The sequence below is a fragment of the Conger conger genome, chromosome 5 (assembly GCF_963514075.1).
Source record: "Conger conger chromosome 5, fConCon1.1, whole genome shotgun sequence".
Classification (NCBI taxonomy): domain Eukaryota; kingdom Metazoa; phylum Chordata; class Actinopteri; order Anguilliformes; family Congridae; genus Conger; species Conger conger.
Window position 1 is genome coordinate 28,489,058 of NC_083764.1, and position 24,622 is coordinate 28,513,679.

Here is a 24,622-nt window from a genome sequence, read left to right on the forward strand (position 1 = left end):
TAGGGTGGAGCTCTCCCCGATTCTAGCTAAGGTCTATAATTATGCCCTGTTAGAAGGAAATCCCCCTAAGTCATGGGCAGAGGCTATAATCTCCGTCATCCATAAGGATGGGAAAGACCCCACCAAATGTGAAGGGTATAGACCGATAAGTTTTTTATGTAATGACCAAAAGATACTTAGTGCTATTCTAACTAAGAGAATTCAACAGGTTATAACAAAACTGATACATCCTGATCAATCAGGGTTCATACCGGGTAGGCAGGGAGCCAATAACATCAGGCGTGTCCTTAATGTCATGTCATGTGCTAAGAAGAAACATCATACATCTATGTTACTTAGTTTAGATGCACAGAAAGCTTTTGATAAAGTGGACTGGGTCTATCTATACCATACATTAGCCAAAATGGGGTTTCACCCGAAATTTATAGACTGGGTGAAGGTGTTCTATCTAAATCCAAAGTCAAGAGTGAGGGTCAATGGATGTTGCTCTCAGTTCTTCAACTTAAAACGGGGAGTGAGACAGGGTGACAGTTTGAGTCCCTTACTTTTTGATATATTCTTAGAGCCACTTGCAGAAACCATCAGGCAGAATGACTATATTAAGGGCATAAGAGATGAAAGAGGGGAGGAGCATAAGATTTTGATTTTTGCTGATGATGTCATGTTATATGTTAGTGATCCTATGTCATCAATTCCTCGAATCTTGCAAGTTTTAAATGAGTACGGAGTAATATCTGGCTATAAGGTCAATGACACGAAATCAGAAGCAATGATGTTGTCCGGTAAATGGCCCCCACAATTAGATGATCAGGTTAGGTTTCATTGGTCCAGGGAAGGCTTCAGATACCTAGGTGTTATTATTACCCCCTCCACCTCGAAACTGTATGAGGCTAATTATGAAAAGTTAAAGACGGAGATAAAGGCGGACTTGACTAGATGGGAGATTCTCCCTTTGTCACTCCTGGGTAGGATAGAAACTGTCCGAATGAATGTTTTACCAAGATTGCTCTTTTTATTTCAATCTCTGCCGGTTAGAGTTCCTATGGCAGCATTTAAGGCTCTCGATAAATTGATATCAAGATTGATATGGCGAAACAAGAGGCCCAGGGTTAGACTCAAGATCCTGTTATTATCAAAGCAAAGAGGAGGCCTTAATTTGCCCAACATTAAATATTACTACTGGGCAGCACAGCTGAGGACGGATAACAAATGATGTTGAAACGAGATGGGTTAATATAGAGCGAAATTCGTGCCCCAGTGTCCCCCTGGAAGGGCTGCCATTCCTAAGTCAAGCGAATTGGAAAAAACTAAAAATAGATAATGAATGGATTGAATTTACAATGAAAACCTGGGTAGTTATTAGAAAACAATCAAACATTTCGAATTCTATATCTAGAGCTTTGAAAATAGCAGCTATTCCAGATTTTATGCCTAGTAAGATAGATACCGGCTTTAGTAAATGGAAAGATAAAGGGCTAATCATTGTGGATCAGCTTTTTGAGGGGGGGATAATGAGGTCATATGGATATCTTCAGAACAAATTTGGTCTGTCAGGGATGGATTTCTTTAGATTTCTTCAATTGCGGCATTACTTACAGACACATGTGGACTGGGAGCAGATCTGTAGTCCTCCATCAGGTATGGATAAGATTTTCATGCTGTCTATGGAGGGAGTGATAAAAAAGAATCTGGTGTCCCACGGGTAATACTATGGATATAAAACAGAAATGGGAATTGGAAATGAATATTTGTATCACCGATGAAATGTGGGAAAAGACATGTCTAGATGGTCATAAGCTAACTAATAGTCCTATTTGGAGGGAGTTTGAATGGAAAACTAGAATGAGAGTATTTAGAACTCCTCTGGTGGTGGCAAGATACAGCAACACCTCAGAACTATGCTGGAGAGAATGTGGGATGATAGGAGATCATGCCCATATTTTTTGGGACTGCCCCAAATTGTCTCAATATTGGAGAGACATTCAGGCAGAAATGAGGCAAATCATGGGGGTGGAACTCCCTCTAGAGCCAACAGTCTTTATATTGGGGGAGACGCCCGAGAATATAGTTTAAAAAAAAACCAGAAATATTTACTTGGGGTGTTGTTGCTGATTGCAAAGAAGATGACTACAGTGTCATGGAGAAGTGTAAAGCCACCAACTGTCCAACAATGGAGGGGGAGGTTAAAGAGTGTATATATGATGGAAGGCATAACAGCCAGACTTCAGTTGAGGACTGTGGTTTTCGATGCTCAATGGACACAGGTGGTAATGCAGATGCCGAGATGGACTGTAGAAATGTAGAGCCACGCAGAACAACTATAATCAAGCTTGAGTGGTAATTATAATCTATATTACTTGTAGAAGTAGGAAAAGTAATACATAGAAGTAATACATTATAAGTTTCCTTTTAATAGTATGTCTTTTATTTCTCATTAAGGTACTATATAAGGTAGAAAAATGTAGAGAAGTTTTTATAGTTAGATAAATATAATATTCTAGGAATAGTTTCTTTTAAACGTCCAGAAGGGGGATCTATAGAATAAGGCTAAGGCCAAAGAGGATGGGTATTTGAGGGGTGTACCTTGACTTTTAAACATCATGGTGGAAAGGTAAATTAGAAAGAGCTAAAGGGGTATATGTAACTTGCATGTGATCAGCAAACTGAAAGATGATATTTACACTGTAATCTGTATAACTCTATTCTTTTGATTGATTATAATAAAGTATATCGTACTATAATCATATATGATAAAGATTCTTTTAGAGGAATACATTGAATACAGGACATCGTATACCAGATTTACATCACACCCTTCACTTGGGGACTGGGCTGGAAGTTCAGTAGAACTTACCAGGGCTCCAGAACGTTCGGAGCACTTGAGTTCGTCCCCGAGACACCTCATGGTGAGGTACTGCTCGTGGGAACGTGAGGTCTGAGCTCGGCAAGGGGTCCGTGGCTCACGACAACTTGCATGTGATTAGCAAACTGAAAGATGATGTATAACCTGTCAGCTGTATAACTCTATTCTTTTGATTGATTATAATAAACTATATCTTACTATAATCATATGTGATAAAGGTTCTTTTAGAGGAATACAGTGAATACAGGAAATCGTATACCAGATTTGCATCACACCCTTTACTTCGAGACTGGGCTGGAAGTTCAGTAGAAATTACCAGGACTCCAGGACGTTCGGAGTACTTAAAGGAAAAGAGAGTTTGTCCCCGAGACACCTCCTGGTGAGGTACTGCTCGTGGGAACGTGAGGTCTGAGTTCGGCAAGGGGTCCGTGGCTCACGACACAGTCATGGTAGTTTACTTACGTAAATAAATGCAGGTGTAAATTGGATTAATTGAGTGATGCTCATTGGTGTCTTCTGGCTGTATAATGGAGAAATTGTCTTGTTCTTCCAACTTGATGAAGAATATGAGGAAGATCAAAGAATTCACAAAATACAGGAAAATTAGGACCAAATTACTACATGAGAACAGTTAGGATTGTATTTTCTGAAAAAACTAAACCCAGAAGCGGCACAGCAAGATATGACTGAATTTCAATGCCAAACAGGAACTGGAAACACATGGTTTATTGGTAACTTAAAATAGCAGAGGGGATAAGGGACACCCCTGCCTAGTGTCCCGATGTAGGTAGATATATTGGTTTGGAGTATAAATTGTTTGTAAACACAGAGGATACTTATATTAACTTCATACATACAAACTCAGAGGAAAAGCCACAGTCAAGAAGAGGTGTTCCCATTCAACTTTATCAAAAGCCTTTTCCGCATTTTGAAAAGCTATGATTTCTTGGGCCATGGGGGAAGAGTGAGTATAAATTTCATTAAACAATCACGGCTGATTATTAAAAGAGCTGTGTCCACAAATCTGATTATTTTTAAATCTACATTTAGAAGTGAAATGGGCTTGAGTATTCACAGAGGGTGGAGTTCTTGTTTTTAGCAAGAAGAGATATAGAGGCTTAGCAGTATATAGGTTTAAATGGATGGGAAAAAAACTATTGTTTATGTCCAGATGATTATATAGATCTTCACAAGGACCTTGAGTTATCATTCTAGAGGAAGTGGACTAATGAGCCTGAAAAGTTATATATATAATCCAGCCATAGCACAATAGCATTATATCAGGTGAGTGAATCAGTCAGTACCTCATTCATTCGCCCACTGTAGAAGATTTTGCCCTTTAGGAACTCTGTTGCCTGCTGCAGGGAGTCAAAAAAGTGCGTTCTTCCATTGTAGTTGATTCTGAGCTATGTAGGGAAAAGCATCTCAAACACAATTTCACCCTCTCGGAGTTGGGACTTGATCAGGTTAACGCAGACATCCCCTTGGCCACGTCTGCACTGAGGTAGAAGTGGAACCGAGAGCCTCTATATATTAACTGCCCCTTCTGCATTGACAGCTAAAGAATTAGTATCATTGGTCTCAGTGCTTGATTTTGTTTTTGTGAGGGAGACAAGGAGCAGTTTGGGAAAGCCGTACTTGCCAAAAACCTCAAGCAGTTTGATCTGATCTACCAAGGAAGCTCCCTAATATCACCTGCTCTTGGCTCTCATCCTCTAATATCAGTCACCTTACTTTTTTAATTTGTCCTTGGAATCATTAAAAATAATGTTGGGTTGTCTTGTGAAAGGCTTTAAGAAGTGTTTGTTATATTGTTATATTGCACCATGATATTATTCTGCTATAGTGACCAAACCACGGTAATGTGTCATGTTAGTATAAAAATACCATGGTTTTTTTCACCAGTCCCTTAGTAGGAAAATACCATAGTATTAGTTATTGTACTATGGTATCATTTTGCCATGATCTTGGCCCAAAAACGTTGTAATGTACCATGTACTACCATAGTCTGGGAAAAATACCATGTGGAATTTTTAAAAGAGTTAGATGTGTTCCTCTATATGTTTGTAAGTAGAAAAGTAATTAGAAGTAAGTCTTTGTTTCAAATAGGTTGTTTAATATAGTAGAGGAACAAGTGGATCTGTTCCCCAAGTACAGATAGGAACCAACAACTTATACCTTGTCCCTCAATGGAAACAATGAACCAAATGGTCATTGCCATGAATGAAAACACATCATATAAATTGGGGAAGGGGGTGATTAGACCTGGTGGGGGCAGAAACAAGATGTGGGGAATTGGACTGAGGGAGGGGGTAGAGGATTTAACACGGAGGTATCGATCAAAGAAGTACATTTGATTTACAAGGGGGTTAACCGTCTGGGGTCTGAGGGCAAAATGAAGAAAACTGGTGACTGTACCATGCTCTGACATTTGTGTCATTTTAATCAACTGTATATAGTGATTCCAAGGGTGTTTCATAACTTTGTTTTCAGCACAGACTCAGCTACAATAGTATGGCAGCAGTAAGTAGTGATCTCACGCTTTGCAATTGTCCATCAATTAGCAGCAGGATAATGCCCATTTATAAACTTCACTTCTTCCTGTGCTGCAAATTGCTGATTTGCAGGAGACCTGCCCACTCACAGGTACCAGGGAGCAGGTGCCAAATTCCAGGACCTTCCAGGAGTGGTGGGACGTCTGCATCACAGAAAATGAGAATGGAATTCTCTGTTGTCTTAACCTGGTTAAATAAAGGCTACAATATATATAATGCCTTAATCTGTCTCTGCCCCCAGACGGTGAAATATGGCTACATATGCTATGACTAATTTAGCTGTGAGGCACCATTCTGGGTTGAATCAGCCATATTTGTGAAATTTGAAAAGAACATATCTTTCTCTCTGCCCCCTGCCCCTCTCTTCACTTTCTTTGATGCTGATTAGTTATTAGTCAATTAGTTAGTTACCACTTCCTTTGGGCTTTTTGAAGATTCAGTAACCATCCTTCCTTCCCTCTGTGATTTCGTTAATTAAGGTCCTAATTAGTTTCTTTCTATTTTGTTATGAATAATTTTCATCTTAGAAGCAAATTGTGACAAACTAAACAATTAACATAAAAACAATTTTGGCTGCCATGGAACTTGCTAATTTCCTTTCTGAAAGTACAGGTACTGATTGGCAATTCCTCTCAAATTATTTTTTACATCTGTGGTGACGTTTTAACATTCAGCACAAAAGAGCAAACTATCAGTTCACAAGGTAGTATTGCACACATTAAACCTTGAACTGTTATTTTCAAATAATTATCCTGTCAGTCATTTCTGAAGCCTGTCTTGTGTTCACACTTTCTCCCCTTAATTTAAGAGTACTGATTTAATTGTAAATGGGTTACTTCTGGAGTTGCTGCCTCACATTAAAAACTGTAATATCCTGACTGAAATTAGGCACTGACTGGCAGCCCAAAAATGGATCAAATAAGTATGCATCCTTCATAATCTATCCCTGCCTCTGCATCCCATGGCACAGGATATCTCATGAGTGTGTCCAAAAGAAAATCAGTACCCTTGATTGAGACCAAATACCAAAAAAACCTGCTTGTTTTCTCAACAGATATCATCTGATACCTATTCAAGAGTCAAATATATTACTGGCAGTTATATATTTTTACCACATATCTGGGCACATACTCTCAATCAAAAACAAATATTTTTGAATAACCACACTCAACAAGTGGACACAGTCTAACCCATTCCTTCACAGGATGGGCTAGTGTATCTTTTTGTGCTGGGAGGAATCATAGAGCTTGGGAGCAGTTTAGAATACAGCACTGGTTTACCACTCCTGAATGGTGCACATTCTCAACATTTATTTAATTGTATTTTTATACACTTTATACAACTAGCAAGTATGCCTCAATAATATGCTGTGGATTAGTAGCAAGGGTTAAATGTTGTCTTTTGCCACCGATCCTACTATAACAATATAAAAAATAAGACACAAAGTAAATAATAGAAATACAAAAAGCAGTAATATGTACATCTTTGGCATGTTCATATGTCCACGCGATATTTAATACTTTGAGCAGCTCTTCTCGCCCACTCCCAAAATTCACGATAACGTGGTGATAAAGTGCTTTAGGAATTAGTCATCAAAATCCAAAAACTGGAAGAAAATGACAATTATGCCTCAATGAGTGATTGTATATTACTTTGGATGTATGGGTTGTAAGGGTAATTTTCTTAATTGATTCTTAATTGACAATGTGTGTTAACACAAAGACAATCACATGATTACAAATAACCTTTTAGTAATAATCCTTATTACTATTAGACCACTTTCTGAATTAAGTGCTTACTATGAGTCTTTCTCTGTCTCTCTCCAACAGACAATCAGCCTTTGACCTTAATGTCTCGGCTTCTCAGCTAGCACATTCTGGTCTTACATAAATGTTCGTGGCCAGCTTCATGTCTTTTTGTTTTGGTAAAGCCCCCCCCCTTCAGGAAGTGTGTATAAGAGTCTTACTGTGTCTGATGCAAATCAGAAAGTCGATAAGCTTTCTTACTTTCTGTCATTTCTTTGCAAATAAATACGAAAGTTAAAGAGAAGAATAGCTATTGTTGTGTTTTTACTGGATCTGTTTCATCAGACGATGCTCACCTGTGAAATGTTAAAAAGGTCATTTTTCCCTAACAGGGTCACACGCCGTGACCCACCCCGGGGGGGATAGATGAGCTTGGACACAGAGTAATTCCAGATTGCACCGCGTTTTATTATTGAATGTGGACCAGGAAAGGGAGTTAGATAGAGCAAGTGCGATTCTCAAAATAAACAAAAATTATTTGCTCAGGGGATCTGGGAAAGGATAATAAACTATAAAATAACAAGGGATGGTCCTAGGATTGCCCTGCTTCCTTCCTATAAACCACTCCCTTGCCGCTGCATAGTTGGATGTGACAATTATTTACAGAAGAAAACAGTCCCTGGAATATCAGTCCATGTACAGTAGGCTCCAGAATGATTGGCACCATTAATAAAAATGGAATAAACAACATATATAATAATCTATGTGTTCTGTTCAAACATATGGGAGAACTATACACTTTTATTTCAATATATTTAGTCATCTCTTTGTTTCTGAAGACCACAGTGATAGGCACTCCTAATAATTACTGTAAATATAATCAAAGTGAACTTGTCAGTACAATTTTTAATCTCAGCCTAAAGAAAGTATATTGTGTCATTCCATCACTTCCTATTTCACTATAGTATTAAAATTATGGAACAATTGTTCAAAATCCCTTTATTAATCATCGGCATGGAAAAAGTAAAATAACTGTCAATTCAGAAAACACAGATGGTAATTGACCATTACAATTCTGGTAATGGGTACAAAAACATTATTGTTTAAACATACCACGTACCACTGTAAACATATGGAATGCTTGGAAACTTGCCAGGAAGAGGACTCAAATCCATAAGATCCCCATGGACAGTAAGGAAGATGCATAGGGAAGCCATAAGTAACCCAAGGATTACAGTTTAAGATTTTCAGGGTTTGGTTGCATCTTCACCTCCATACCAACAGACTCTTTGGAAGGGTGGCAGAAAGTCAGCGCTTACTGAGCAGAATAAACAAGCCCAAGCATCTGGAGTTTGCCAAACCTTGAAATTATGACTGGAAAACAGAGCTACGATCAGATGAGGTTGTTTTTGCTTATTGCAGCACCCCACAATGGTCAAATGACACCAAATGTTGTCCACATCCTCAGAAACGAGTCCTGAGTCCATTTACCATATGTTTGGTATAAACATATCAAGGAGTTGCTGAGATATGTGATGCAACGCCATAAACAGCGTAACATGGTGCAGACCTCATTTTTATTTTTTCAATTTGATGTGACACTAGAAGAACAGAGCTACAAAATTAGGTATCACTTGTCAGGATTGGAGATATGGCTTATTCAAATATGTGTGTCTGACAGAAGTGGTTTTATGAAATCAGCCTTCAAAATCTTTTGAGCGGTTATCACAGTTTCTCACCTAGAAGTGACCTAGGTGTAAAAACTGGCCCATCAGCCACTGCTTTTGAGGGTCTGGAGCGATTGGAGTCGCGACATAGGTCTGGGGGTCAATGAGCAGCATAATATATGCATGATCTTTAGGTGGGAGGCGGAATTTGTGGGGGTAAATTCATCGTGTTCTGAACAGAACATGGGGAAGCCACCGCTTCCACCAGAAGTTAGCATCAGTACAATGGTAATTTTTGTCTATGTTAGCCTATGTTTATTGACACCATTATTTCTAGTAGACTATATATATATATGTGTAGCAAATTGTTTTATTTGGTTCGCAGTCTGTAGTTACCAACTGCCTCCCCACCACAATGTTACAGCAGATCACCATTACCGTGTCACTGTATGCTGAAATTGATTGTGTATGTGACTCCTACCAAATGAAAGACCAGAGCTGATGTGGAAGTCTTTTTTTTTTTATTTGTCGCTGCTCGGAGCACAGCGAGCTAACTTGGTGTTACACGCTAAGTTTACTTCACGCATTTGTGCAATATTGCATTGCAGTCCATTAATGACTGTACAGCACCTAATCATAGTTTGATTTAGTGTTGTTAGCAGTCCGGTGAAATCCTCTGTCATTTTAAAATAAAATTCATTTTCATAAGAAAGTCACATACATGGAAGTTATGTATTTATTTGTCATTTTCTGTATATCTTTAAGTGTCTGGAATAGCCACAAAGTAAATAAATAAATAAACAAACCACTTTCCTCAGGAGAAAAACTACCATTTAAAGGACGTTAGCCTATTAAAATAAACCAACAAATGAAGGAGAATAAACTGAAACATGATACTACTGTACTGATTTGGTATTAGTCGCAATAATTAATCCCACCAATCTTCAACATCTTCTTCACTTGGCCCATTGCAGTGAATGATTGATTTTATGTGTGAAATTATTTTCAATAGCGCTTATCACAATTAATATAAACGAGGCGCGGCCGGGATGAGTGATAGGGCTGGGACAATCGTGACATTTTGAAAAATAAACTTTTATTCATAATACTGTAAATAGGTGTATGAATATAGATAGGGTACCGTATAAATACAGCAGTGTTTAAACATGAGAGCGCTTTCCCAGCTTAATGGAGTCTATTACATTCTAGCTTACACCTGCTGTCATTGGTGGTACCAGCACATTGTTACAGACCCCAGAGGGTTAACAAAGAGGAAGCAACCAAATAGGTTAATTTAGTTGTATCAACTGAAGGAGGAGTTACGTCCATAATAAGTCCCTGAAATAAATAGAAATATACTGTAAATTTTTTAAATAATAATGACAACTTGAAAGACAAAACTAAAGAAATTAACAGATTTTGATACATTAATTCATATTCATAAAAAATGCATTCAGTGAATAAGAATACAATTAATTTATTGTTTTGTGCTTTTCCTCTGATACTGAGACATGAGTAACCTATAGACCTAAGCTTTAGTTATGTAATCATCCCAACTATCATTAGATGTTTTGTTGACTTGTTGATTTGATTATATGACCTGGACATTGGTCCATGGTTCTGACTTGATTTATACAAATGTTCAATAGTATCTATAGATATCTATTATTACACTGCTCAAAAAAATAAAGGGAACACATAATCATTACAATGTAACTCCAAGTCAATCACACTTCTGGGATATCAACCTGTCCAGTTAGGAAGCAACACTGATTGTGAATCAATTTCTCCTGCTGTTGTGTAAATGGAACAGACAACAGGTGGAAATGAGAGGCAATTAGCAAGATTTTTGGTCACTTTTGAATTTTGCCAGTGCCCTCACCACTAGAGGTAGCATGAGGCGGTGTCTGCAACCCACAGAAGTTGCTCAGGTAGTGCAGCTCATCCAGGATGGCACATCAATGCGCGCTGTGGCAAGAAGGTTTGCTACGTCTCCCAGCACAGTGTCAGGAGCATAGAGGAGATACCAGGAGACAGGCCAGTACACCAGGAGACGTGGAGGGGGCCGTAGGAGGACAACAACCCAGCAGCAGGACCGCTATCTGCTCGTTTGTGCAAGGAGGAACAGGAGGAGCACTGCCAGAGCCCTACAAAATGACCTCCAGCAAGCCACTAATGTGCATGTTTCTGCTCAAACTGAGAAACAGACTCCATGAGGGTGGTATGAGGGCCTGACGTCCACAAGTGGGGCCTGTGCTCACAGCCCAACACCGTGTAGCCCGATTGGCATTTGCCAGAGAACACCAGGATTGGCAGATTCGCCATTTGCACCCTGTGCTCTTCACGGATGAGAGCAAGTTCATACTGAGCACATGTGACAGACGTGACAGAGTCTGGAGACGCCGTGGAGAACGTTCTGCTGCCTGCAACATCCTCCAGCATGACCGGTTTAGCGGTGGGTCAGTGATGGTCTGGGGAGGCATATCCTTGGAGGGCCTCACCGACCTCCATGTGCTAGCCAGCCATTAGGTACCGGGATGAGATCTTCAGACCCATTGTCAGACCATATGCTGGTGCATGTGGCTGGAGTGTGTCAGCAGTTCCTGCATGACGAAGGCATTGATGCTATGGACTGGCCTGCCTGTTCCCCAGACCTGAATCCAATCAAGCACCTCTGGGACATCATGTCTCGTTCCATCCACCGACGCCACGTCGCACCACAGAGTTGACTGATGCCCTGATCCAGGTCTGGGAGGAGATCCCCCAGGAGAACATCCGTCGTCTCATCAGGAGCATGAGTGCATACAGGCACGTGGAGGCCACACACACTACTGAGCCTCATTTTGAATTGTCTTGAGGAATTTCCACAGAAGTTGGATCAGCCTGTGATCTGATTTTTCCACTTTTATTTTGAGTATGATTCTGAATCCAGACCTCCATGTCACGTTTCATGTTTGTCATGTCATGTTTTATGTTTAGTTATTGTCTTGGTTATGTTATTGTCATGTCACGTATTATGTTAGTCTAGTCTCACCACGTTTTTATGTTTCATGTCATGTTATGTTTCAGGTTTAGTTGTTATGATTTAATTGTTAGTCTTGCCATGTCATGTTATATAGTTTATTGTCATTGTTTTGCAGACTGGTTATGTCACAATTTATGTTCCATGTTATGTTGTACTGTTCATTGATTTAGCATACACTTTTTCGTGTCTTTCTGCAAACCTTGCATTCCTGCTTTCTCTCTCTCCCTTTCTGTCACTCACACCCTAATTGTTTCAATTTCCCTTGTCTATTTACGAACCAGGATTGGGTAATACTAACATTCTAATCATGTGTTCATGTTACCTTACGTTTCTTGTGCCTGTCATTTACTAATTTACTAATGCTAGGGCAGGATAGGTTTATTACTAACGATTACTAATTACCTTGTTAACCTGTCAATCCTCCACACCTGATTTCCATTCTCTTGCTGCTCTCAAACTAATTGTCTACACCTGTCTACACCTGCATATAAGCTCAGTTTCATGTCATGTCTGTGCGAAATTGTTTGCCTCCTGTTCGTCAGTGCATCTCTTGAGCGTTTACCAAGCCATTGTCTACCCGTTACGATCCAAGCCTGTTTACCGACCAAAGATTATTGACTTCTGTTTTGTTGACCATTGCCTGCCTGTACCATGTCTTTGCCTGCTGTTTTTGTACTTTTGCCCCGCGGAGCAGACTTCGGTCTTGACTCTTGCGCCGTCATCGACCCTGAGCCTGCCTACCACCCGCCTGTACTTCCGCCCCGCTGATAGCTTTCCTGGCTACCGGACTTCCCGCATGGTGTACCGACTACGAGACTGCCTTCTCCCTCGGTACTGCGCTTTGGTTTTCTGGCTGGATATTTACGTGTATGAACATTGCTTGTTTTTGACTACGCTCCCTGGATATTCCCCAAATAAAGCCCTGACGGGACTTTACTACACTACGGTTTCTGAGTCGTGCATTTTGGGTCCAAACCCCTCGCGCACCTGTCTCAGAACAATTTTGCCACAATGGACCCTGCTGACTCAACGGCTATGTTCTACGCCCTCCAGGAACAAGGTGCCATCGTGCAGCAACACTCAAGGGATCTCCGAATTTCGTCAGGAGATTCGAGAGCTGTGCGTTGAAATGAGGAGACTCGCCATCGTGGTTCAGCCACACCCACTGGAGCAACCTGCCAATTTGCCTGCACCTCTACCAACCAACCCCATGGGAACCTGGCAATTCCGGGAGCCATAACAACCCGCCCCGGAGAGGTTCGGCGGAGAACCGGAGAGATGCAAGGCGTTCCTGCTCCAGTGTGACTTTGTGTTTCGGCAGCAACTGCAGACCTACAACAGCGATGACCGGCGGATCGGCTATGTGATGGGGCTATTCAAGGGGAGAGCTTTGGACTGGGCTACAGCTGTGTGGTCCGGGGGTTCATTCCCTCCTCGGTACCCGACCTTCACCGAAGAGATCCGCAAAGTCTTCCAGCACGCATCCAGTGACCAAAAGCCGCCCTTCGCCAAGGCAGGAAAACTGCGGCCGACCATTCCATCGACTTCCACACTCTCGCGGCAGCCACCAACTCGAATGATGCGGCTCTGGCAAACCTGTTCCTGGCCAGCCTGAGTGAGGCACTCCCGGATGAGTTGGCGCGTCTCGAACCCATTACCCAGTTCGACCCACTCGTCCGTGCCGCCATTCGTTTGGACAACCGTGCCAGACAACGCTGGACCGAGAGACAGGTTCCACCTGGTCAGCCATACCCCAGGCGAGGGTCAAGTCCCCGACCGGAGGAGAGGCAAATTGAAGGAATCGAACCCATGGACCTTTCCCGTGCGGGCTTGAAAATATCACCTGAGGAACGGACACGTCAGAGAGCAACCGATTCCTGCTTCTATTGCGGGAAGCTGGGACACACCCAAGTTCGGTGCACCCTCCAGTCCAAGAAATCTGCCTCATCTGTTGAGGTGAGAGTGCTCAGCAGATATGAAGGGTCTGCCAGGAACGACCATCGCCCCACGCTTACTGCCATGTTGATGCTTCCCGACAGAGCGATCAAAGTTAACGTGTTGGTGGATTCCGGAGCTGACGCGAACCTTATTGATGAAGTGATGGTCATGGAACTAGAAATTCCCACCCTCCCACTACCCCACCCCGAGAATGCTCGGTCATTGGATGGAAAGACATTTTGCTGCATGACCCACATCACCAAACCCATCCAGCTGATCATTTCTGGAAACCATCATGAGATGATTCAGTTCCGTGTCATCCGGTCCCCTAACGACCAGCTCATTTTGGGATTACCCTGGCTCCAGAGACACAACCTCACCATCGACTGGAGTTCAAGCCAAATTCAAGCCTGGAGTCGTAAGTGTCACCAATCCTGCCTGCGATCCGCTCCTGCACCAGCAGAGGGGCACCCAACCCACCACAAGTCCCCAAGACATCCCTGGAGAAAGGGGCCCACACCTTACCATGACCTAGGCACAGTCTTTTCCAAGACGCAGGCACAGACACTCCCCCCTCATCGACTCTATGACTGCGCCATCGAGCTGCTACCCGGTTCTACACTCTCCTCAAGCCGTCTATACAATGTCTCCAGACCTGAAAGGGAGGCCATGGAGAAATACATCCGGGACTGCCTAGCCAATGGACTGATTCGCCCATCCTCCTCACCTGTGGGCGCCGGATTCTTCTTCGTGCAGAAGAAGGATGGTTCATTGCGTCCCTGCATCGACTTCAGGGAGCTTAACAACATTACAGTAAAAAACAAATACCCTCTACCATTAATGGACTGTGCCTTTCACCCTTTACACGATGCCACTATATTCACCAAGTTAGACCTACGCAATGCCTACCACCTGGTTCGTATCCGAGAGAGTGATGAGTAGAAAACCACCTTCAATACCTCTCTTGGGCACTTTGAGTACCTGGTCATGCCATTCGGCCTCACTAACGCACCTGCCGTGTTCCTGGCGTTAGTCAATGATGTTCTTCGGGACTTACTGGGCCGGCACATATTTGTATACCTGGACAACATTCTAATTTACTCCACCAATGCCAAGGAACATGAGATTCACATCAGGCAAGTTCTCCAGAGACTTTTGGAGAACAAATTGTTTGTCAAGCCGGAGAAGTGTGTCTTCCACACCGACACTGTCAAGTTCCTTGGCTTCATTCTGGAGAAGGGACAGATCAGGGCGGATCCCAAGAAGATTCAAGCGGTCACTGACTGGCCTACGCCTTCCACTGGGAAACTCCAACGCTTCTTGGGATTCGCCAACTTTTACCGCAGATTCGTAAGATCATACAGCCAAGTTGTCTCCCCCCTCACCAAGCTCACATCCACTGCCTTGCCATTCCGTTGGGGTCCTGAAGCAGAGGGGGCATTTGTAAAGATTAAGAGACTGTTCTCTGATGCCCCTATCCTGGTGCACCCCGATCCTACTCGCCAGTTTATTGTGGAGACTGATGCATCCGACACTGGGGTGGAAGCCGTGCTGTCACAAATCTCTGCCTCCGACAACCGGTTACACCCATGCGCTTTCCTCTCCAAAAAGCTCTCACCAGCAGAGAGAAATTATGATGTGGAAAACCGAGAACTCCTCGCAGTCAAACTGGCACTAGAGGAGTGGAGGCATTGGCTGGAGGGATCTGAGAAGCCTTTCATTGTCTGGACCGACCATAAGAACTTGGCATACCTCCAGACGGCCAAAAGACTGAACTCACTTACCGCCCAGGTTCTAAGAACGTCAAGCCAGATGCCCTGTCCCGGCAATTCGACACCTGTCCTGAGCGTGAGGCGCCTGAGAACATCCTCCCGGCTTCCTGCACCGTCGCTTCCGTAACCTGGAAGATTGAGGCGGTGATCCAGAGGGCTCTACGGGAGGAACCCGATCCCAGGTCCAACCCTGGAACACGCCTCCACATCCCATCAGCTGCTCGGACACAGATTCTTCAATGGGCTCATTCGTCCCTCCTGTCCAGCCATCCCGGCTTTACCCGCACCTTGCCGGTGCTTAAGCGGAAGTTTTGGTGTAGCTCCATGATCCCTGACACCAGGCGCTTCATCAAGGCATGCACTACCTGTGCCAGAAGCAAGGCCTCCCACCAAGCCCCGGCTGGTCTGCTCCAACCTCTGCCTGTGCCCAGCCGACCCTGGAGCCACATTGGGGTGGACTTTGTTACCGGACTTCCCCTTTCCGAAGGTAACACCACCATCCTCACCGTGGTGGACCGATTCAGTAAGACGGCCCACTTCATCCCCCTGCCCGGATTACCCACTGCCCAAGAGACTGCGGACGTACTTATCAAGGAAGTATTCCGCATACATGGAATCCCCTCAGACATCGTATCCGACCGTGGTCCACAATTCACTTCACAAGTGTGGAAAGCTTTCTGCCTGGCCCTCGGTGCCACAGCCAGCCTCTCATCCGGCTACCACCCCCAGTCCAATGGGCAAACCGAGAGGGCCAACCAGGATTTGGGAGCCGTGCTACGTTGTGTCTCTGCTAAGAATCTGGCTTCATGGAGCAAGATGCTCACCTGGGTTGAGTACGCACACAACACCCTACCCTGTGCTGCCACTGGAAAGTCTCCCTTCAAGATCTCTCTTGGCTACCAACCTCCATTGTTTCCCGACCAAGAAGCCGAGATCGCTGCTCCCTCCCTCGCCACTCACATGAAACCCTGCGCCAAGATTTGGAGGGACGCCAAGGCCGTGCTTTTACGCACGGCAGACCGTAATCGGCGCTTCGCTGATCATCACTGCACACCAGCCCCAGCCTACAAACCAGGTGACTCCATCTGGCTGTCCACTAAGGACATTCCCCTCCAAGTTACCTCTCACAAACTCCAACCACGTTTCATTGGCCCCTTTAAGATCCACAGTATTATCAACCCATCCTCTGTTAAGTTATCACTCCCTGCTTCACTTAAGATTCACCCCACATTCTATGTTTCATGTATCAAGCCTGTATCCTCTCACCCCCTATGTCCCCCTGATCCCCCACCCCCTCCCCGCCGCATCATTGATAACCACCCTGCTTTCACTGTTAAGAAACTGTTGAACATTCTTAAGAGGGGCCGTGGTGTGCAATATCTGGTTGACTGGGAAGGTTATGGCCCTGAAGAGAATTCCTGGGTCGCCCCCAGTCTCATTCTGGACAAATCGTTGATTACAGACTTCCATCGTGACCACCCTGACAAACTCATAGGACCACCAGGAGTCGGTCGTTAAGGGGGGGGGGGGGTCCTGTCACGTTTCATGTTTCTCATGTCATGTTTTATGTTTAGTTATTGTCTTGGTTATGTTTTTGTCATGTCACGTATTATGTTAGTCTAGTCTCACCATGAGACTAGACTATTTTTATGTTTCATGTCATGTTATGTTTCAGGTTTAGTTGTTACGATTTAATTGTTAGTCTTGCCATGTCATGTTATATATATATGCATGTTATATATATATTTATTGTCATTGTTTTGCAGACTGGTTACCGTAAATCCTCAAATTGTGTCCGGGGTCTTTCATTTACTTAATGCACAAAGCACAGGCCTTTATTTGGGGCAGGCTTGTATTCGAGACAGGCCTTTATTTCTTATTAGGCTTCTGTTGTAGAATTTTATTCTTAGAAATAAAGTAAAAGGCTACACTTAAAGTGGGCCGACACTGTTTAACACTTCCTGTAACCGTTCAAAAACGCAACTTGAGTAGCTAAACCATTAATGAAAGCCAAAACAGATGCGTCTTCATAAAATACCAACTTGCCAGACACGCCTTCATGAACAATAACAAATTAGCATAGATAACAGCAAGTTAAGGATCTTTTTTTCCTAAAGTGCATTTTATTGTGAGACATGCGTTTCGTTTGGAGCAGCATACCGGTAGGATATCAAAAGATTTTCGCTTTGGTTTGGGATTTAATTTACTTTTGGACTGTTTGATTCAATTGCTAAATGTTGGGACTGATGGGCACTGAAATCTGGGGGGTTCACTGTTGAGTTTTATGTAGTTGTCGGGATGTCCACCCGTCTGTTTATTGCGAGTCAAGGCAGCCGCTTTCATTCATTCATTGAACGTGCACTGTGCTGTAAATACATGGAAACCTTATTGCGTAGCCAAGTAGCCTAAATTGAGTTAATTTTTAATTTTGCCTGATTTACTTTTTCAATTTCCCTTGTCTATTTACTAACCTCCTAATGCTAGATCAGGATTGGGTAATACTAACATTCTAATCATGTGTTCATGTTACCTTACGTTTCTTGTGCATGTCATTTACTAATTTACTAATGCTAGGGCTTATTACTAATGATTACTAATTACCTTGTTAACGTGTCAATCCTCCACACCTGATTTCCATTCTCTTGCTGCTCTCAAACTAATTGTCTACACCTGTCTACACCTGCATATAAGCTCAGTTTCATGTCATCCATCCATCCATCCATTATCTTAACCCGCTTATCCTGAACAGGGTCGCAGGGGGGCTGGAGCCTATCCCAGCATACATTGGGCGAAAGGCAGGAATACACCCTGGACAGGTCGCCAGTCCATCGCAGGGCACACACACCATTCACTCACACACTCATACCTATGGGCAATTTAGACTCTCCAATCAGCCTAACGTGCATGTCTTTGGACTGTGGGAGGAAACCGGAGTACCCGGAGGAAACCCACGCAAACACGGGGAGAACATGCAAACTCCGCACAGAGAGGCCCCGGCCGACGGGGATTCGAACCCAGGACCTCCTTGCTGTGAGGCGGCAGTGCTACCCACTGCACCATCCGTGCCGCCAGTTTCATGTCATGTCTGTGCAAAATTGTTTGCCTCCTGGTCGTCAGTGCAGCCCTTGAGCGGTTACCAAGCCATTGTCTACCCGTTATGATCCAAGCCTGTTTACCGACCAAAGATTATTGACTTCTGTTTTGTTGACCATTGCCTGCCTGTACCACATCTTTGCCTGCTGTTTTTGTACTTTTGCCCCGCGGAGCAGACTTCGGTCTTGACTCTTGCGCCGTCATCGACCCTTGTTTTTGACTACGCTCCCTGGATATTCCCCAAATAAAGCCCTGACGTGACTTTACTACACTATGGAGTCGTGCATTTTGGGTCCAAACCCCCCACGCACCCATCTCACTCCATGGGTTAATGATTTTGATTTCCATTGATCATTCTTATGTTATTTTGTTCTCAACGCATGAATAAAGATTTTTAACTGGAATATTTCATTCATCGAGATCTAGGATGTGTTGTTTAAGTGTTCCCTTAATTTCTTTGAGCAGTGTAGTAGGCTTGAATTGGCTCAGGCAGGTAAGAGCAGTTGTCTGGCAGTTGGAGGGCTGCCAGTTTGATCCTGCCCTGGGTGTGTCAAAGTGTCCCTGAGCAAGACCCCTAACTCCCAATTGCTCCTGACGAGCTGGTTGGTTCCTTTGGAGAAACCACAAACGATGGAGCCTGTACATGCATGCCTGCATCTTAGAGGAATGGCCCATAAAAAAATCCTAACTAGTTGCCTCCACTGGGTGGGGCCCTGTTGTATCTTGTTTTGGCTTCAGATTGGTGTGAGCAGCCAGAGTCTTAATCCATAACCAGAATCAGCTTTTTAAATCATGTCGACACACAGAAACAGCTTAGCTGGTGGAGATAACAAACAAAACATATTTACCCAACAACCAACCTGCAGTATTTTTTCAGCTGTCAAAGAGCTGGAGATGACTGCTGCAAAATGAATGAGTCATGGCAGGAACCGAGGTGGTTTGCGCACACATCAGTGATGAAGTTATTTGCATGGACATTGCTCGGACATTTATGGAGTGGAATGACCTTCGGTTTATGAATGCTGCTTCACTGTCCTTGGGTGGAATGATGGGGATATAGGTACAGTCAATTTACAGTCAAGTACCTGTGGAAAACTTGCCATTCTGAAGAAATCATGTTGCGTTTTTTGGATGGCTTCTGGAGATCTAAGGAATTAAATGTGTTGATGTATCTGCTTTAACATTGCAGCTGTAAATTGTGATATGTATCTAGACCCAGAAGTCACTCCTGTACCCAGACCAATGCTATGCTGAAATGAGCCAGTTGTGTAAAAATGTAATGCGCTGGTCACCTTAACCAAGACGGGAACTGCGTGATTGTGTCGCAACAATGACTGCAGCTCTCCCTGTAGCTTATGACAGAGATAGAAGATTGTATCTTGGTTCAACCTGAATCTCCTTGTGTCCTCAAATGTGACAATTAAATTGTCATCTCTTGGCAATCTAACAGGCTCCTCCAACAGATCACCCTTCATCTTGAACTTTTACAGCTACTAAAGCAATGTTTTCCATTTTCAGCAAAAATAGATGGGAACTGTCCACAAAATAATAATGACTAATTACAAATTGAGTGTGTATTTCCGAATTATTAAACACATTTGCCTGTGTTTGACAATACATTTTGAAATTGTGTGACACCATGTGATGAATGAAAAAAATATTTTAATATTTATTTAATATATATTTTTGCATTTCAAATATTTTACATTTCAGCAATTGGGGTAATATTTTGTCTCTCTAAAACAGGCGGTATTAATTGTATTGCGATATAGCTTTATGAATCACATTCAATTACAATCCTGGTATGCAAATGATCAAATGGGGTGGCTGTAGTTGATGGGAAAGGTTTTCTGTGCTATGTTACAATTGTCCTCTAGATGGCAGTAGGAGTTCAACTACATTACATTACATTATTGGCATTTGGCTGACGCTCTTATCCAGAGCGATGTACAGTTGATTAGACTAAGCAGGAGACAATCCTCCCCTGGAGCAATGCAGGGTTAAGGGCCTTGCTCAAGGGCCCAACGGCTGTGCAGATCTCATTGTGGCTACACCGGGATTAGAACCACCGACGTTGTGTGTACCAGTCATTTACCTTAACCACTATGCTACAGGCTGCCCTACTATATACAATGAAGTGTGTAGCACAAGGCAGTAGTGTTATGAAGGCAACTGCCATGTTCATGTAAAGCTCCAACAAGTGTTCAGTAAAGTACAAGAAACGTTACCCTGCTGTCCGCCTTTCCATTAACAATACAAAGGATATCACATCTGGCGACGAGGAAACCGGTGAGCTTGGAAGAAGTTGTTTAAAAAGGAAGAACAGCTTGAGAGTTCAATAATGCGGAGATTCGGCTAACAAGGAAGCTAATGCTAACCAAAACGTTGAAATGGCTACTACAGTGGTAGGAACACTCACTGCTTTTGACAGTCAGACCCAAACTTGGGAAGAATATGTCGAAGTGTTGGGACATTTTTTCGTGGCGAACGGGATTGCAGATGAAGCAAAGAAGCGGGCAATATTGCGAAATAGCTACGGGAGCTCGCTCAACAATGCAACTACCGTGATAAGTTGGAAGAGATGCTACGCGACAGGCTTGTGTGTGGCATAGCGGACGATCGCATACAGTGGAGATTGTTGGCGGAGCCTGAGCTGACGTTCGAAAGAGCCTTGAATGAGAACGTTGTTGAATTCGAAGTGGATACTGGCTGCAGTGTGACAATTTTGTCAAAGACTGAATATGCTAAGTTATGGACAGCAGGGGGCACACAAGAGCTGCAGGACTGTTCAATGACTTTGAAAACGTATACGGGCGAAAGTGTACCAACATTAGGAGCGGCAGATGTTACTGTAAAATACAAAGACCAAGTCAAACAGCTACCAGTAGTGGTTGTAGCAGGCCCAGGACCAAACCTGTTCGGCAGGGCATGGATAAAAGAGCTGGGAATGAATTGTGTTCTTGTCAATAAGATGGTGCAGCAAGAACTGACATTGCAGAATGTGCTAAGGCAGAATGAGAATGTTTTCAAGGAGGAATTTGGAACCTGGAGAGGTCCACCAACGAAAAGTTACAAAAAAGAAGGTGTGGCTCCAAAGTTCTATAAACCCAGGCCAGTGCCCTACACCAGGAGAAAGAAGGTGGAGATTGAGTTGGAGAGACTCACGAACCAGGGAATTATCGAGCCAGTGAAATTCTCAGAGTGGGCAGCACCGATCGTGCCTGTGTTAAAGCCAGATAATTTGGTGCGTATCTGTGGAGACTACAAACTCACAGTCAACCAGGTTTCGAAGCTCGAGCAGTATCCAATACCAAAGTTCAGCAAACTGGACCTGAGCCATGCGTATCAACAAGTGATACTGAATGAGGCATCCAAGCCCTATGTCACTATTAATATGCACAAAGGACTGTTCCAGGTTAATCGTCTTCCATTTGGGGTCTCCTCCAGTCCAGCCAATTCCAACGAATGATGGAGAGTCTGGTGGCCGGCATCCCAAATGTGGTCGTTTATCTGCACAACATTTTACTGATGGGCCATAGCGACCAGAATCACCTGGCAACGCTGAACCAGGTGTTGGCGCGGCTGCAGGAAGCTGGCCTTCGCTTACAACAATGTGACAAATGTGCGTTCATGGAACAGGAAGCACAGTTCCTTGGACATAAGGTGGACGCCTCTGGACATACAAAAAGCACCAGCACCAAACAATGTCACGGAACTGAGAGCATACTTAGGTCTTAGTTTCCAAACCTGTCAACATTGTTATCTCCTTTACATGAACTGTTAAGGAAAGAGACCACATGGAAATGGGAGGCAGAACAGGAGAGAGTTTTGGGGAGTCTAAGCAACTCATGCAGTCATCTGAATTGACTGATCCTGTCCTGTGACGCTTCTCCTTATGGAGTGGGTGCGGTGTTGTCACATCACATGCCAGATGGACAAGAGACCGCTTTATGTCAAGGACTCTAACGTCGGCTGAATCAAATTACTCACAACTGGACAAAGAAGGTTTGGCGGTGATATTTGGCATTCAGCGTTTCCACAAGTATATATATGGAAGAAAGTTTGTCATTTGCACTGACCACAAACCATTACTGTCTCTCTTCAATGAGATGAAAGGCGTGCCTCAAATGGCTTCCCCTCATATCCAGCGATGGGCTGTTACATTGAGGGCATATGAGTATGAGATTGTTTACAAGCCAGGAAACGCAGATGCCTTGAGTCGACTCCCTCTGCCTCAACAGTCCGTCAAGAGAGCAAGAGGAACGAGTGCTGATGATGGAGAATGTGTCCCTCGTCTAGGCAGCTGAAGTGAGCTGATGGACAAGCAGAGACCCTGTGTTGTCCAGAGTGACACAGTTTGTCCAACATGGTTGGCCGCTACAAGACCATGACTGGGCTTTCCAACCTTATGCTGTTAGGAAAACAGAATTAAGTGTTCAAGACGGGTGTGTATTGTGGGGTGCACGTGTAGTGGTGCCGCCGCCAGGGTGGGATGCATTGTTACAACAGCTACACCATGGTCATATTGGCATCACTAGAATGAAAGCTTTAGCGCGAAGCTACTTCTGGTGGCCAAAGTTTGATGCAGACATTGAAGCTGTAGTTAAAAGATGTGTCACATGCCAAGAACACCGTAACTTGCCAGCACCTCTTCACCCATGGGAATGGCCGAGCAAACCCTGGCAAAGGTTACACATTGACTATGCGGGACCTTTTATGGGACACATGTTTTTGATTTTGATGGACGCTCATTCCAAATGGATGGATGCTTACCCTGTAACAACCTCATCTTCAGCCATCACAATTGAATGTCTAAGGAAGAGTTTTAGCAATCAAGGAATACCAGAGACAATTGTGTCTGATAATGGCTCATATTTTGTGAGCGCAGAATTCAAAGAATTCATGCAGAACAATGGTATCGAACACATCACCTCTGGTCCGTATCATGCTTCTTCCAATGGCTGCGCAGAGCGCGCAGTTCAAACATTCAAGTCAATGATGAAGAAGGCAGGTGGTGGAAGCCTCACCACTAAGGTGTCAAGAGTGTTATTTAGCTACCACATTACACCACAGTCCACCACTGGGCTGTCGCCAGCTGAAATGCTGTAAGGAAGGAAGTTAAGATCAACATTGGACCAAATTCATCCCGATCGCAGAATAAAGGCGGAGCGGAAACAGAGCATTCAAAAGAAACATCATGACAAGCAAGTTTCAGGGAGACGTTTCCAGGAGGGAGATGCGGTGATCACAAGAAACTTCAGTCATGGACCTAAGTGGATCCCCGGGTTCATAACCAAGATAACAGGGCCTGTCTCATACAAGGTCATGTTAGGAGATGGCAACATTGTGCGCAGACATGTCGACCAGATACTGGCAAGATCTGAGGACAAGGACATAGTTGAACCAAAGATCATGGAACCCCTGGGACTGTCGGAATCATCAACAGCAGCCTTTGCAGCGTCAGAGAGTTTCATTCCTGTGGGAAACAGCTGTGTTCCAGGAGGAAACACTCAGGACGTGGCAAAACCTGCTCCGGAGAATGCAAATCCATTGGTGACTGACATTCCATCTCCAGTCACTCCAATGCAGCCACAGTCGGTTGCACCGGCGCGACGGTCAATGAGACCTGTGTGGAAGCCAAGTTATTTGAAGGACTATGAGTGTTGAATGAAAAAGACATGTAAAAAAAAAAAGAAAAAAAAGCCTTGTAACTTGGTGTTGATTGTTGTAAGATGTCATGGTTAAGACAAGTGTCGGGTGTCCATCGAGGCTGTCCGAGAGCCTGATGTTTGATTTTGTTTTTGCTGCCTGCCCTGATTCCACTGTGTAGTATTCCCCTTGTCCTCCCTAGTTCCCTCCATGTGTTTCCTTCCCATCCCTGTCCTCTCTCCTCTCCCCAGGTCCCAGTCAGGTAGGAGGTTCGCCTCCCGCCAACATGGGCAGAATATCTCTAACCTCATCTTC

General features: G+C 43.7%; 1 pseudogene; it reads left to right on the forward strand.

Moving 5' to 3' along the window:
- Nucleotides 1–21,239: 21,239 nt before the first annotated feature.
- On the forward strand, nucleotides 21,240–24,325 carry LOC133128841 (uncharacterized protein K02A2.6-like; annotated as a pseudogene).
- Nucleotides 24,326–24,622: the final 297 nt, after the last annotated feature.